The following is a 14681-nucleotide window of genomic DNA, read 5'->3' as shown; positions in this document are numbered from 1 at the left end:
AACACTAGCTATTATTTATACTGATCAGCACAACAACATCAGCCTATAGCCTTAACAAGATCTATCCTACCCAAGAGGGATTATATTTCTGCTAGAGAAATGGACAGGGTTAGAAGAACTAACATTTATATAGGGCTTTAGGCTTTAAATGGCAGTTTATAAAAATCTCATTTTACCTTTTGTATTAATTTAATTTGATTTATCAACAATCACTTCAATAAGCTTTTGAGTATTACATTTTATTCCCCCTTCCTCCTCGCCTCACTCCCCAAGACGATGTGCAATCTGATATAGTCTATACATATACATTTCTATTAAACATATTTTCACATCAGAGATGTTGTAAGGAAGTATTAGAACCAATAAGAGGAACTACAAGAAAGAGAAAACAAAATAAAACAGAAGAAAAAATAGCAAATAGTATGCTTCAATTTGCATTCAAGCTTTATAGTTCTTTCTTTGGATGTGGATAGCATTTTCCATCATGAGACCTTTGGAAATCTCTTAGATCCTTGCATTGCTGAGAAGGGCTAAGTCTATCAACATTAGTCATTGCACAACATGGCTGTTACTGTGTACAACATTCTCTTGGTTCTGCTCATTTCACTCAGTATCAGTCCATGCAAGACTTTCCAGGTTTTTCTGAAGTCCTCTTGCTCATCATTTCTTATAATACAATAGTATTCCATTACATTCATATGCCACAACCTGTTCAGCCATTCCCCAATTGATGGGCAATTGACTTTCCCCAAGGGCAAGAGGGGCCTTTCCCGTTAATCCCTCAAACTACCTGGGCTACTAGACTGCTGCATCTGGTCTTTCTTCTGGTTCAGCTGTTCCAGGGTATTTCCTGGGGTTATATTTTTCTGGACTTTCAGAGATTAATAAGGGACAGTAAGAGCAACTTACTTCATACTCTGCCATCTTGGCTCCTGGAAGCCCCACCTTCTCATTTTACTTTCAAAATCACCTTTGGAGGTATGTATCATTTTATAGTTGTGGAAACTGAAGCAGAGGGGTCATACAGCCATTAAGTATCTAAAACTAGATTTGAAATCAGGTCTTCCTGATTCCAAATCCAAGAAAATAAATTAAGTGTTTGAGAAATACTTGCTTACCAGCTATTTAGTTACGTCCAGCTACAATACTATAACCTAGGAAGTGACTTTCTTTACACTCAAATTCTTATGTATGCAAGGCGCTTTGTTAAGTGTGGGAATACAAAGATAGCAGTGAAATAGGCCTTGTCCTCAAAGAGTATCCATTACAATAATGGAGACAACATGTACATGCTTCTATAAATCATATATGCAAAATGAATAGAATACAAAATGAACTTTTCTGTTTGATGTTTAGAAGATTTTTCTGAAGTTTAACTGTCAGTGCAACACTGTCTAACTTAGTAATTAAAAGGCTAGAACAACAAGTAAAAGAGCATTCTTTCCTCCTACTGGAGCTGAGGGGATCAGAAAAAGCTAAATACAGAAGATGATTTTTGTTAAGTATAGAAGAAAACCAGATATTTCAAGAAGAGGTAAGGAGGCTCTAAATTCTAGGCATGAAAGACAGCTATTACAAAGGTAAAAAGGTCATTGATGGAATGTCATGTGAATAACAGAAGTAAACCCATATGACTGAGTTGTAGAATGGGTGGAAGAGAGTCAGGTATCAAAAAACAAAACAAAACAAAACAAGACAAAAAACTACTGAAAAGATAAGAAAGAGACAGTTTGTTAAGACATTCAAATACAAAGAGAAGAGTTTATATTTGATCCTAGAGGTAATAAGAAACCACTGGTATTTATTGAGTTTAGGATGAAGTAGGAACAAATGTATTTTTGGAAATTCACTTGGAGGCCATGTTGAAGAAGAATTGCAACTGAGAATGACTTGAAGTAGAATGTCAAATAGGAGGACATTTTAATAGTCCAGGTGAGGGAACATAAGGTTTTGAAATAGAGTAATAGCTATTTGAGTATAGATACAAAAAAGGTTGTGAAGATAGAAACAATAATATTTTGTTACTGATTAAATATGTGGGGTGAGACAAAGGGGAGAAGTTGAAGATAACAGTCAGGTAATGAGTGTGAGTGACTGGAAGGATGATGGTGCCTTTGACATTTATAGGGAATTTGGAAGAGAAGAAGTCACTAAGTAAAAATATGGAGAGAGAAAAGAGAAGAGTGCCCATGTCAGAGAATACTTGTGCATCCACAGTTAGTGGGCATGATATACAATGACTCAGCAAAGGAACACACAGACAGATGGAAAGGGGGCCCAGGAGAGAACAATTTCATGGGGGAAAAATGACAGAAAAAAGTGTTTAGGAAGAGAGGATGATCAATATTCTCAAATGCTGCAGAGAGATAAGTGGAAAGAGGATTGAGAAAAAAGCTATTAAATTTGGTTATTAAGAGGTCATTAGTGACTGTAGAGAACAATTTAAGTTGAGTTACGAAGTTAGAAGCTAGATTATAGATATTGAGAACACAGGAAGTGTTGTTATTGAATGTCAATTTTTTAAAATTTGGCCAAGAAATGCTTAAATGTTATCAACTCTATTGAAAATTCACCTTTTCCCTTTAATAGGATTTGCTTTTTAGAATATTATATACATTTTTTTTGGTGTTAATGTTGTTCCTTGTACATATTTGGTATATTACCCTGTGTGTATCTGAATGGGCTTTTTTTCTATATGATTTATTTCTTCCTGGCTAATATTTTCTCTGTGGTTTCAAACTGGGGTTAAGGAAGCTCTGGAGTTTGGCAATTACATTTTTGGGTTCATACAATTTGGATTTTCTTTCAGGAAATGACTTGTGGATTTTATCTTCAATTTGCTTATTTATATTTCAATTTCTAATAATAAATGGGAAGTTTGCTTTTATCATTTCTTAGAATATAGTATATAGGTTTTTGCTTCGTAACATTTTTGGGGACTCACAAGCCTATTAAATCATCTCTTCTTATTTAATTTTCTAGTTTCTGATAGTTGTCTCATGTTTTCATCTTTTTTTTTGTTTTGAGTTTTATCTACTTTATCTTTATTTATTTTAATTTATCATTGAGTTATGTTTTTTTCATTCTATTTTCAGGGTGTCCATTCCTTTGGTAAATTTTTCCCATTTCTTCCCTAAGCTGTTTTTTCTCTAATATTAGATAAAAGAAAAATAAGAAAAGAAAAAGGAAATGATGAAAAAGAAGAAAAGAGTCATTGAAGCATTTTATTAAGAATATGGAGAGGAATAAAGAAAGTCAGAAGAAAACACAGGCAAGCAAGATAACTTTGGAAGTTAAAAAGAAAAGTAAGTTATATGTATGAGAAATTTGTAGTCTCATGTCCAATTCTTTGTTTGGTCAATGTTATATATGGAAATATTAATTTCATTGATGTTGTTAGATTCAGTAATGAAGTAACAACATTGCAAAACCAAGCAATCCTAAGGAGTTCTGATTTGTCTCCTTATCTCTTCCTCTATTTCTTTTAGTGACTTCCAATCCATGGTTGGGTGGTCTAATCTATTCTATTTTCTGACTTTCTACCAGTAATTATTGCTGAGTTACTTTCATCTTTTGGGATTTTATCTCAGAATATTCAATCTATAGTGTTAGGGTGTTATTGTTACTATTTTATTTTATTTTTCTCCATCTATTCATTTGCTTGTTTGCTTGCTTATTCATTTATTTGTTTATTTAATTTTTAAGGGATTGCTTCCTTCTTAAAACTCTCCATTGGGGAAGGCTAGTCAAAGTCTTTGCTAACAGTTTCTTCTAAACTTCTCTTAGCTCTGTAAATTGCTACTGTTATTGTCATATCAGTGACTCAACACAAGAACTTCACTTAGAGCAGAGGAGCATGACAAGAGATTTGTCTTTAGACTGAAGTAGGGCAACATGCAGGTTCTAGTATTTTCCTTTTAAAAGTCAACCACATTATTTTATGGTCACAGAATCCAAAAGTTACAAAATTTGAATGTTAGAAGAGACCTCAAAGTCGTCACCACTTGTCTAACTTCACTAAAGGAATCTCCACTGTTTACTCAAGAAATGGTTGTCTAGCCTTTGCTTGAAGAGGTCCAAGGAGTGGGAACCCATTTCACCTCTAGGAAGCCCATTTTGCTTTTGAACAACTCTAATTGTTAGGAAGTTTTCATCCCACTGACACTAGGGGAAAAAAATCAAAGAGCAGAGCCAAACAAAAAATAATGACCAAAGCATGATATTCAAACGGTTCTAGAAAGTTACATCTACTAATACCTTCTTCTTCCTGCTCTCTTCAAAAGAGGGCAATCTTACCCATTTCAGTGATTTTGGAATGCAAGCTTGAGATGGGATTTCTATAAAACTAATCAAGTAGTAGATTGTGTGATAGATCTCACAAAAAATTGTCTCAGAGAGGACTGGGCAAGAGACTATTGATGACTCAATGGAAACTTATCCTTCTTACTGGGAGAAAAAAAACATAACTCAAAAAGCCCATCTTACAGATAGCAACATTATCCTCATATTTAAAAAAAAGTACATTATAAATATAGATGAAAAAATGCTTCTGGATTTTAACAATTCTCAAGTCATGAAAAAGAATGAAAAATCAAAGACACATTAAAAACTCCATAATGGATGCAATTTTTTCAAACCCTAAGAAGATTTGATTTGAGTTTGAGTTCAGACAGAATAAAAAGAAATATCATGTAGTGCTGGGACTTAAAACTTTTGCATTACTGAAGCTAAAATTCTGATAGAGATGGCACAAAGTGTACTTTAACTTGATTGTAGCACATTTGGGGAGAGTGTTATGTTATCATATTATAGTAGTAATGCTTTTTTTTTTAAAAGAAGGCACATTTTAATTTTTAGGCCTGGTATTATCAACAAATATTTTCTAAACATCTATTATGTGAAGGTATTGTTCAGACACAGAAATGCAAAAACTTTTTAGAGATGTTCTCTGTCAGGAAGGGCCATTTGAATAGCAGTACTAGGAAGGAAATGGTTAACAAATCATTTCATTTTCATCTTCTCAGCTAATTTGCTATACTTACATCAATCTTTTCTAATACAAATATATTTCTGGAAAAATGTGTAATGAACACTGGAGGTTTGCCTTACCTCATTATTAGAGTGGTATGAGGCAAGTAATTTTTATTAGAATTTCAATTAGCTTGCCTGTTCTTATGATGTTTTCCTCTATCTTCCTTTTTTAGTTCTTCCTAAGGTTACTTAGAAGGATCATCTTAGGGGGACTTTGTTAAAAGGTAAAAATAAAGAACAAACTATTTCAGTTTGTATATAAAATTGAGGTCACCATATGTTAACCAAATCAGATTCATTGAAGAGAAAAAGATGCTATAATTCATGAAGGATTATTCAAGGAATCCTAATTGTGAAAAAGGAAGGTCTCAGCTTATTGTAAAAAGGGAGAGATGGGATAGCATATCCAACATAACCAACTGGGAAAATCTGAAATAGATTTTACAGACTATTGCAATAATGGCACGTAAAAGAACTGGAGAAGAAAGAGGAATAAAGCTTTCCAGTCAGCAGCAGCCATCAGGCAGGCTAGGGGAGAGCTAGGATGAGGGCCTACAAATACATCCAGCAGCTATGGAAGAATAAGCAGTCAGATGTCATGTGGTTCCTCCTGTGCATGCGCTGCTGGGCAGTACAGCCAGCTGTCCATCCTGTACCAAGCCCTGCGGCTTCACAGACTGGGGCACAAGGCCAAGAAAGGTTATGTCATCTACCCTATTCGTGTTCGACATAGTGGATGAAAGCATCCTGTTCCCAAGGATGCAACCTATGGTAAACCTGTGCATCATGGTGTGAATCAGCTGAAGTTTGCCAGGAGCCTTCAGTCTGTAGCAGAAGAACATGCTGGCCATCACTGTGGGGCCTAAGAGTCTTGAACTCCTACTGGGTTGGTGAAGATTCAACCTACAAATTCTTTGAGTTTATTCTTATTGACCCATTCCATAAAGTTATCAGATGAAACCTCGACACTCAATAAATCACCAAGCCAGTGCACAAACACAGAGAGATGTGTGGGCTTACCTCAGGTGGCCAGAAGAGCAGGGGTCTTGGAAAGGGTCACAAATTTCACTGTTACTATTGGAGGGTCTCGCAGTGCTGCTTGGAGAAGGTGCAATACTTTCCAACTACATCTATACCGCTATTTGGTGCACATCAATTTGTAAACTTGAGTGTTTAATAAACAACATTTATGACAGAAAAGGGGAAAAAACAAGAGGAAAACCTTGATTACTCTATTTTAACCTGTCTGTGAATTGGACTTTACCATTCCTACCCACTAAAGAATTCCCCTAACAAAAGAAATTTCAAGTTGATAATCAGTTCTCAACATTGAAAAAAAAAATCAGATCTCTACACTTAGAGATTAATGAATCTTAGACCTCATTCTGCGTATCTCTCATTTTCTCATTTTACAGATGAGAAAACTGAGGCCCACAGAGGGTAAATAACTTGCTGCAACAACCACAAGTAGGTAACAAAACAAAACTTAGATTTTAATCTGACTCTGCTCCCGGCACTTTTTCTTCTCTACAGTATACTTCTAAGCTCAAAGAACAGACTGTCATGAGTTTAACTGCTTACTGTTAGAAACTGAAAGAATGTGGGGACATAAAATAGAATTGTTTTCAAATAAAATTCTAAAATAATAATAAGCATAGTCTGTAGCTAATTAAAAGTAATATAAGAACTATAGAGAGAAAGAAAGGGAGATAGGAAAGAGGAAGAAGAACTGGTTGAGGAGAAGGTGGAGAGAAGAAAGAGGAGAGAGAAGGGGAGAATAAAACACCTAAATTATATTTTAGGTCATAGGCAAATAATATATCTTTTGCCATGTAGAGTCTATTCACTTGTCATGCCATCTCTCCCAACCTCCTCCATAAAGCTGCAGGTGCTTTGAGTGGCTAACAACCATAATCTCCATCTCAGGCTAAGTAAAAGACAGAGATTAGGTAATATTTGAAACAAGGCCAGGGAAAGGAGAAAGTAAAAGAAGCAGGTGTTTCCTAAATTTTCTCTAAGTTTGTAGCAAACAATCAATCACTCCTTCCGTGCTCCTTCTCTCCTCCCCATTACGCCAAGGACAAATATTTTACTTAGGGAATCCTTAGTTAGTACTGTAGTACTAAGGATGCTTGCTATTTCAAAACAGGGAAATGAAAAATGTGATTTGTGTCCTAGGGAAAGTGTCACATTTTCTTCGATCACTGTATTTTTGTTGTTGACTGCACTTTAATACTGGACATTTTCTCTCTCCTTCAATGTTTGCTTCCCTAGCTCCTTGTCCTATTCCTTACCTGTTATTAGGATCAGTTCTGTGTCTTTTCGATATCATTCTGTCCCATGACTTAAATGCTTATGGTTCTGAAAATGACTTACAAATGTCTTTCTCTGGTCCTGAACTTTATTACAAGCTCCAGACCTGCACCATCAACTGCCTGGATATCCCCATGTGCAGTTCAAAATCTAGTTTGTTACCTTTCTCCCTGAGTGAACTCTTCTTTCCAACTTTAACTTCTGGCACCACCATTCCCCTCTTAGGATTACCTTTGGTACTAATCTCTCTCTAAACTCTTAGATCAAAATAATGACTTGTCAATTTTATCTCTACAATAACTCTCACATTGAACTGTTTCTTTCTGTCACTTCTGTCATTAATCTAGTATACAAAATCTTTAACCTTCTGCCTATACTATTAGAATGGCTTCTTTACAGGGTCACCCATCAGACTATCTCCATGCCTTTTCTCACAACATTACCTGTGCCTTGTGTGCCCTCATTTTCTCTCATTTAATTCCAAACTGCTCTAAGTCCAACTCAAATGCCAACTTTCATATTTGAGAGGCAGCATGATGGATTGGTAAAATACTTGCCATACAGTCAGAGGGTCTGTGTTCAAATCCTGTCTCTGTCATCTTCTGCCTCTGAGTCTCAATTTCCTCATCTGTAAAATGAAGAGGTTGGATTAGATAGTGTTAAAGATTTTTTTAAATTTAAAATCTGTGAACATCCAATGACCTTTTTTCCATGGTTACCAGACTTCTTCCTCAGATCTTAATTTGTTCTTCAAAACTTCAAAGTTTTTACCATGTAATGTAGTCAGTCATCTGTCTCTATGCTGTATCTCCAACTAAACTGTATGTTCCATGAAGGCTCTGCCTTACCTAAACTTTCTCTTTTCCCCAGAGCCTAGAATAATGGGTATACAGTGGACAAAATAAATATTTGTTAGATGAACAAATGAGTGAAAGTTATAGGCACTTATAAATGTTTATTGACTGAATGACTGAAAGAATTTGTAAATGACCATTAAGGGGAAAGGACAAAGATAAAAGCTAGACAAGATGTTAACTTGACCATACAAGGTGCCAATATTAAGTCTTACTCCCTGAGTAAATTAGATGTCTTAACTTCTCTAATATACAAGATTTATTATTTTAAAGTAAAAGGGTGCATTTCTATTACTTGTAAATAGCAATGTTATTTTAAAAACTATTTGTGAGGAAAAATACTGAGAAAGTTTTCAATTTTTATATATTAATCCAGCAGCTAACCTGTCACTAAAAGTTGCAGCAGGGATGCTGGTCTACCCTGATTAAAAAGAGTTTCTTCATCAGGAATTACCTACCCCATTGAAATAGTAGATAAGGATAAAATGTACATATATATGTATACAATATGTTGTTTTGTAAATCATGTTATAGGAATAGAGAAACTGTTAGAATTTAATAAAATGTATTTTTGGCAAGATTACAAGACAGATATTGAACACTGGAAAAATATTACAGGTGGGTAGATAGGGCATATACTTATAAAATTAAATCATGATGTCATTATTAGACATTTGATATTACCATTGAGAGATAAAGCAAAAACTCTTAATGGTAATAATAATGTATAATCAAATAACTAATTTGCATTAAGTCTTACTAAACTCTTAAAGCAGCCCAGTTTGCTTCAAAGTATAAATATCATTTTCATTTTTCAGATGAGGCTCAGAAAGGTGAAAGAACTTTCTCAGAGGCACAGAAACATAAGATGTTAGTCAAATCAGACCTTTTATGGTCAGGTAGAAATGAGGCCAGGTTTTGTCTATTGGATCCTTGACAGTAATCCAAAATCCTTAGATTTTTTTTTCTAAATAGAAAGTAGTTCATATGTTAATTTAGACTCACTAAGATAAGGAATGTCTTTTCTACTATCACATTAAGTTTCCCTAAAAGTGAATTACTTACTAATGAAATATTTATCTTATCAGGGAAGCAGTGATATTTCTACATGATTTGAATCATTCATGTCTCCTCCAGGGAAGAAAGGAGCTTCAATTTACCTATTACATTTTGACATAATAAATTTTTGGAGAAAATTTAAATAGAAAAGATAGTTACTTAAAACCTTTCCAAGATTTCCTTTCTTCCCTCCTTTCTCTCTGTCTGAAACCCTCATTTGGCATTCCCTATAGGATACATTGTGCTGTTATCCTTTTTATAAGTATATGCCCTATCTACCCACCTAGGTTGTAAGCCTTGTGAGCACATATTCCCACAGTAGATAACATTACCCAATAAATATTGGCTAGTTGATTAATTGAAAATTGGAGAAATAGAGACTGAGCTGTAAGATTTGCCATTTAAAAAGAATCTTTTCCTGTGCCCTTCCAATATTTGTGACCCCAAGCTATTTAAAGGTCTTTAAAAACTTTATCAAGTTTTATGTCAAAATAAGCCTTCTTTAGTCAACGCTGTATAGCATATAGAGAAATGTGATTGAAATTGCCCTGACCATAGAATCAGAACTGAAACTGAGTCCAAACTTCGATACTTTCCAGGTATATGATCCAGGGAAAGTCACTATACCTTCTCAGACCTCAATTTCCTCATCAGTAAAATGGGGAGGACAATGGCTACCTCATAGAATTGTTATTAGCATTGAATATGGTCATTTGTATAAAGTTTTTACCAACCCTAAAGTGTAATATAAGTGTTACTAGTGATTATACTATTACCCTGAGAATTACCCTATGCAATGACCTTTTCTGGTCCTTCCTTGAGTAGTCCAGGCCATTTCATATTGTAATATTACGTTGATAATATCCTGCAGCCTCTTTATAGCTACTTTATCTTTCCATTGCACTGTATGGGAATAACGATGTTTAGCCAGGTACATCCTTATTTCATACAGAATTCATTCACTGAATAGTCCCCTGAAAACTAGGTATTTTATTTTGTCCTAGAAAAAAAATGGCTAACATTCTCATAAAGTTATAATCAAAGTGAGTCTGAAATTTGGAACTTGTGTAAGAATGTTATTCATTCAACAGCCAAAGGATTCTGGTAACCAAATATTGGGATTTGTCTTGGAGAAATATCAAGCACACTTGTATTCCTCCCTGACAACAGGGAAACTAATGAATTGTAACCAAGTTGATCCTGTATCTTAATTGTTATCATATGTATAGATTTCATGTTTTTCTTTGTAATCATCAGTGTAGATTGTGGTAAGCATATGTGAAAAGGCATCTCTAACAGCCTCAGGTAATTTATTGGGATGTTAATTGGTTCCTGACAAGGAAATATTAATACTTTCCTGCTTAAGTAGAAAGGGAAAATGTCCATATGCAGTGGTGGTGGTAGTGAAGGCACAATGCAACCTTTTCATATTTTCTTTGTGTGTGTGTGTTGGATTTTTTTATTAATTTATTTTGATTTATCAATAATCACTTCCATATGCTTTTGAGTTTAAAATTTTTCTCCCCCTTCCTCCCCACCATCCTCCCCAAGATGGTGCACAATCTGATATAGACTATGCATTTACATTCACATTAAACGTATTTTCACATTATTGATGTTGTAAGTAAAAATTAAGGCCAATAGGAGGAACCATCAGAAAGAAGAAACAAAACTCAACAGAAAAGAAAAAAATAGTAATTACACTTCCATAGTTCTTTCTTTGGATGTGGATACCATTTTCCATCATGAGGCCTTTGGAGATGTCTTAGATCCTTGTATTGCTGGGAAGAGTTAAGTTTATCAATATTAGTCATCACACAACGTGGCTGTTATTGTGTACAATGTTCTCTTGGTTCTGCTCACTTCACTCAGTATCAGACCATACAAGTCTTTCCAGGTTTTTCTGAAGTCAGCCTGTTCATCATTTCTTATAGCACAATAGTATTCCGTCACATTCATATACCACAACTTGCTCAGCCATTCCGCAGTTGATGGGCATCCTCTCAATTCCCAATTCTTTGCTACCACAAAAAGAGCTGCTATGAATATTTTTTTAAACATGTGGGTCCTTTTCCCATTTGTGTGATCTCTTTGGGATATAGCCCTAGAAGTGCTATTGCTGGGTCAAAGGGTATGCACTTTTTTATATCCCTTTGGGCATAGTTCCAAATTGCTCTCCAAAATGGTTGGATCATTTCACAACTCCACCAACAATGCATTAGTGTTCCAATTTTCCCACATCTTCTCCAACATTTATCATTTTCCTGTTTTGTCATGTTGGCCAATCTGACCAGTGTTATGTGGTACTTCAGAGTTATTTTGATTTGCATTTCTGTAATCAATAGTGATTTAGAGCATTTTTTCATGTGACTATAGATGGCTTTAATTTCTTCATCTGAGAACTGTCTGTTCATATCCTTTGACAATTTATCAAGTGGGGAATGGCTTGTATTCTCATATATTTGACTTAATTCTTTATATATTTTAGAAATGAGACCATTATCAGAGAGACTGGTTGTAAAAATTCTTTCCCAATTTTCTACCTTCTTTCTAATCTTAGTTACATTGGCTTTGTGCAAAACCTTTTCGATTTAATGTAATCAAAGTTATCTATTTCACTTTTCGTAATGTTCTCTATACCCTGTTTGGTCATGAATTTTTCTGTTCTCCATAGATCTGACAGGTAAACTATTCCTTGCTCTCCCAGTTTGCTTATACTATCAGCCTTTATATCTAAATCATGAACCCATTTAGACTTTATTTTGGTATATGGTATGAGATTTTGGTCTATGCCTAGTTTTTGCCACACTCTTTTCCAGTTTTGCCAGCAGTTTTTTTCAAAGAGTGGGTTCTTATCCCAGAAGCTGGGGTCTTTGGGTTTATCAAATAATAGATTACTATAGTCATTGACTAGTGTGTCTTACATATTTAACCTATTCCACTGATCTATCACTCTATTTCTTAGCTAGTAGCAACCAGTTTTGATAATTGCTGCTTTATAATACAATTTAAGATTTGGAATGGCTAGGCCACCTTCCCCTGCATTTCTTTTCATTAGTTCTCTTCACATTCTGGACCTTTTGTTCTTCCAAATGAATCTTGCTATTATTTTTTCTAACTCTATAAAATAATTTTTTGGTAGTTTGATTGGTATGGCGCTGAATAAGTAAATTAGCTTAGCTACTTTAAAATTGTCATTTTTATTATCTTAGCTCGGCCTACCCATGAGCAACTGATGTTTTTCCAATTATTTAGATCTGACTGTATTTGCATGAAAAGTGTTTTGTTATTGTGTTCACAGAGTTCCTGGGTTTGTTTCAGGAGGTAGACTCCTAAATATTTTATAATGTCTACAGTAAGTTTAAATGGAATTTCACTATCTCTTGCTGTTGGGCTTTGTTGGTAATATATAGAAATGCCAATGATTTATGTGGGTTTATTTTATAGCCTGCAAATTTGCTAAAGTTGTTTATTATTTCAAGTAGTTTTTTACTTGATTCTCTGGGATTCCCTAAGTATATCATCATGTCATCTGCAATAAGTGATAGCTTTGTTTCTTCTTTGCCTATTCTAATGCCTTTAATGACTTTTTCTTCTCTTATTGCTAAAGCTAATGTTTCCAGTGTGATGTTGAACAACAGTGGTGATAATGGACATCCTTTTTTCACCACTGACCTTATTGGAAATGCTTTTAGCTTGTCCTCATTACATATTATGCTTGCTGAAGGTTTTAGATAGATGCTATTTATTATTTTATGGAAGACTCCATTCATACCTAAGCTCTCTAGTGTTTTTAATAGGAATGGGTGTTGTATTTTGTCAAAAGCTTTTTCTGCATCTATTGAGATGATCATGTGGTTTCTGTTAGTTTTGGTGTTGATGTGATGAATTATGCTGATAGTTTTCCTGATATTGAACCAGCCTTGCATTCCTGGTATAAATCCTTCCTGGTCAGAGTGTATCATTTTTGTGATAAGTTGCTGTAATCTATTTGCTAATATTTTGTTTAATATTTTTGCATCTATATTCATTAGAGAAATTGATCTATAATTTTCTTTCTCTGTTTTGACTCTTCCTGGTTTAGGTATCAGCACCATATTTGTATCATAAAAAGAATTTGGTAAGATTCCTTCTTCACCGATTTTACCAAACAGTCTATATAGTTTTGGAATTAATTGCTCTTTAAATGTTTGATAGAATTTACATATAAATCCATCTGGCCCTGGAAATTTTTTCCTAGGGAGTTCATCAGTGACTTGTTCAATTTCTTTTTCTGAGATGGGGTTATTTAAGTATTTTACTTCCTCTTCCATTAATCTGGGCAATTTATATTTTTGTAAATATGTATCCATTTCACTAAGATTGTCAAATTTGTTGGCATATAGTTGGGCAAAATAATTCCTAATTGTTGTTTTAATTTCCTCTTCATTGGTGGTAGCTTCACCCTTGTCATTCTTGATATTAGTAATTTGGTTTTTTCTTTCTTTTTTTTAAAATTAGATTAACCAAGGGTTTATCTATTTTATTGGTTATTTCATAAAACCAGGTCTTCCTTTTATTTATTACTTCAACAGTTTTCTTAATTTCAATTTTCTTAATTTTTACTTTTGTTTTCAATATTTCTAATTTGGTGTTTAATTCAGGATTTTTAGCTTGTTCTTTTTCTAATTTTTTTAGTTGTATGCCCAATTCATAGATCTTCTCTTTTTCTATTTTATTTATGTAAGCATTTAGAGATATAAAACTTCCCCTAAGAACTGCTTTTGCTGCATCCCTTAAGTTTTGGTATGTTGTCTCATTATTGTCATTCTCTTGAATGAAATTATTGATTGTTTCTATGATTTGTTGTTTGACCCAATCATTTTTTAGGATTAGATTATTTAGTTTCCAATAATTTTTTAGTCTATCTTTCCATGGCCCTTTATTACATATAATTTTTATTGCATCATGATCTTAAAAGGATGCATTTAATATTTCTGCCTTTCAACATTGGATTGTGAGGTTTTTATGCCCTAGTACACACTTAATTTTTGTGTAAGTGCCATGTACCACTGAGAAAAAAGTATATTACTTTCTGTCCCTATTCAGTTTTTTCCATAGGTCTATCATACCTCACTTCTATTCACCTCCTTAACTTCTTTCTTGCTTATTTTTTGGTTAGATTTTTCAAGTTCAGAGAAGGGGAGGTTGAGGTTGAATATAGCACAATATATTTTGCTCCAGCATTTTACCTTTACCTTCCATGTGTCACTTTTTTTCAAATGTGTTTCCTGTACACAACATATTGCAGGATTATGGTTTTTAATCAGTTCTGCTATCCACTTCTGTTTTATGGGAAAGTTCATTCCATTCACATTCACTATCTGTGTCTTTTTCTCCATCCTTTTTTCTCCCCTGTTTATGATTTTCTTTTTCCTTTCTCCT

At 34.1% G+C, this 14681-nt stretch overlaps 1 pseudogene; it reads left to right on the top strand.

Annotated features, from left to right (window-relative positions):
• Window positions 1-5575: 5575 nt before the first annotated feature.
• On the top strand, window positions 5576-6194 carry LOC114024465 (annotated as a pseudogene).
• The last annotated feature ends 8487 nt before the right edge of the window (window positions 6195-14681 follow it).

The sequence above is a fragment of the Vombatus ursinus genome, unplaced genomic scaffold (genome assembly GCF_900497805.2).
Source record: "Vombatus ursinus unplaced genomic scaffold, bare-nosed wombat genome assembly UNPS02014821.1, whole genome shotgun sequence".
Taxonomy (NCBI): Eukaryota; Metazoa; Chordata; class Mammalia; order Diprotodontia; family Vombatidae; genus Vombatus; species Vombatus ursinus.
This window is presented reverse-complemented; position numbering and strand designations above follow the sequence as displayed.